Source organism: Urtica dioica, chromosome 3 (assembly GCF_054948205.1).
Source record: "Urtica dioica subsp. dioica isolate 48M chromosome 3, U.dioica_male_clone48M_v1_H2, whole genome shotgun sequence".
NCBI lineage: Eukaryota > Viridiplantae > Streptophyta > Magnoliopsida > Rosales > Urticaceae > Urtica > Urtica dioica.
Genome location: NC_142758.1, coordinates 11,471,225 through 11,474,015, shown reverse-complemented (window position 1 = coordinate 11,474,015; position 2,791 = coordinate 11,471,225).

The window sequence follows — 2,791 nt, the reverse complement described above, 5'->3', positions numbered from 1 at the left end:
TAAGGGTCGAAGAGCTACTGAGTTGCTGGAACTAGTACATTCTGATGTATGTGGTCCGCTCAACCAACAGGCACGTGGAGGATACGTATACTTTGTTACCTTCACCGATGATTACTCGCGATATGGTTTTGTCTATTTGCGCAAACACAAATCCGAGACCTTTATCGTATTTAAGGTCTTTAGGGCTTTAGTTGAAAAGCAAACTGGCAAAGTGATCAAAACCCTTCGATCTGATCGAGGTGGTGAGTATATGTTTGGAGAGTTCGATGACTTTCTTAAAGAAGAAGGTATCGCTTCTCAGCTTACCGCATCTGGCACACCTCAACAAAACGGAGTGTCAGAGAGAAGAAACCAAACTCTTATGGAGATGGTTAGATCAATGATGAATTACTCATCACTCCCTCTTTCCTTTTGGGGATATGCCCTCGAAACAGCCGCTTACATTCTGAACCAAGTTCCGTCCAAAACGATTCCTGGTACTCCTTATGAACGAGGGACTGGCCGTAAAGTAAATCTTGGCCGCATCAAAATTTGGGGATGCCATGCACACGTGTTCGGGCAAAAGACTAGCAAGTTGGCTAGTAGGTCAGAATTGTGACTGTTCGTTGGATATCTAAAGGAAACCAAAGGTTTCACATTCTATAGTCCCGAGGACGATAAGACTTTCGTTAGCACAAATGCTCGTTTCCTTGAGGAGGACTTTATGAATGTTGCAAAAGCTAGAAGCAAAATTGTGCTTGAAGAAAAGTTGGGTGAGGAAGCTTCTACCTCATCTGTAAGAACTGTTCTTACCCCAAGTGAAACAAAACCTAACTCTTCAGAATCTCGTCAAGTAGTACTTCGACGTAGTGGGAGGGCTACTCAAAAGCCTGACAGGTACATGTCCTATGGAGACACTCTCATAGCCGTCTCCGACAGGGATGACCCTGTTTCCTATACCCAAGCGATGGCTTGCGTTGTCGCTCGTTTTCGGACAACGATTTAGGAGCCCCAAACGGTTCGACCCAAGGCCGGACCAAGTGATCGCGTTCGGGCTCTAGCGTGTATCCCAAGTCATCCCTTAGCTGTAGGTGATGCTTGCCTCGTCTCAATACCTGAAAAGTAGGAAAGGAGAATGTGAACTACAAAGGGGAAACAGAGGGGGTGCCTCTGTTTACCTCTCCGACGCTCAACATTAGTAGGATCGACGTGGGTAAAAGAGATTAGGTATTTAGAGAGCTGAGACGTGACTGAAACGAGTGAGTTATGAGTTCGACAGTGTTTCAGTACTCAAATTCGGATTACTAGACTCGAGGTTCGAGCATTGTATTTATAGGCGAACTCGGGACGTTTTTGGAGGTCCCTTGGCCGAGTGCCGGCCCTGCGACGGCCATTGGCCGAGTGACGGCCTACGGCCGGCCGAGCGACTTCCTAGGCCTGGCCAATGGCCGAGTGCCGACCATTCGCCAAGCGACGGCCCAGGGTCGGCTGAGCAACGTCCCAGGCCCGGCCAATGGCCGAGTGCCGGCCATTGGCCGAGCGACCGCCCAGGGTCGGCCGAGCTATGTCCCAGGCCCGGCCAATGGCCGAGTGCCGGCCCTAGGCTGGCCATTGGCCAAGCGATGGCCCAGGATCGGCCGAGCGACGTCACAAGCCTGTCCAATGGCCGAGTGCCGGCCCGGGGCCTCCCATTGGCTGAGCGAGGGCCCAGGGCCGGCCGAGCGACGTCCTAGGCCCGGCCAATGGCCGAGTGCCAGCCCTGGGCCCACCATTGGCCGAGTGAAGGCCCAGGGTCGGCCGAGCGACCTCCCAGGCACGGCTAAAGGCCGAGCGGCGGCCCTGGGCCGGCCATTGGCCGAGTGATGCCCCAGGGCCGGCCGAGTGACTTCCCAGGCCCAGTCAATGGCCGAGTGCTGGCCCTGGGCCGGCCATCGGCCGGGTGACGGCCCAGGGGCGGCCGTGCGCCGAGGAGAGTTCTAAGGACGGCCACTATCGCGGCCGTTGTTGTTTCACCGAGCCGGGAGGGGCCGGTAACATTAGCCCCTTGCGTTTATCACCGAGTGTAACTCGCGTGATAAACTCAAGGTCTTCGTTATTGCCGGCCCATCGGAGCAGCTCACCGTCAAAAAGGTACGTCCCGATCGTTTTTAATTACTATTTTTTCTTTCGTCGTTCTATTTTCCCCATTTTGTCTCGTTGTTCGCGCCCATGGAACCCACCGACCACCTATCGGGGTGTGGGACCGTTGAAGATGATTTGTTCCATTTGCTCGGGGACCAACACGTGGATTTGGAAAAAAATTTGGTCCAATTTTCGTCTTCTCCAGCCATTTTGAGCCCAACGCACTCATCGAAAACAAGCAACGTCGTAGAGATGACCGGGGGAGACTTTTCCTTGGTTGAAGCGTGGTTGGCTCGTGCCGGCTCGAGGACATCGGGGATGACACGCGAGCGGACTTGTTCGCTTAGCGGGTCGCCGGAGGAGATGCGTAGGCCCCGGGCGGCGCTGGTGGTGGGGAGGACCCCTCCCGGCCGGGAGGGGATTCTTGGCCGCCTGCAGACGGTCTGGCTGGCGTGCGCGTACCGGAGGAGGCCGCGCACGGCAAGGCTGGCGCTGGAGGAGGCGCGCCGACTAGGGGCGGCGCGGTCTGGGTCGACCCCAGCGTCGAGGAGGCCCCCACCCGACCAGGTGGGGGGGGTTTGGTCGGCCACTGGTCGCGCCTGCGAGGGGGACCGCCTGGGTGGAGCGCGTGAGCCGCGGAAGGTCGCGCCCGGCGAGATCGGTGCCGGAGGAGGCGCGCCGGCTGACGCCG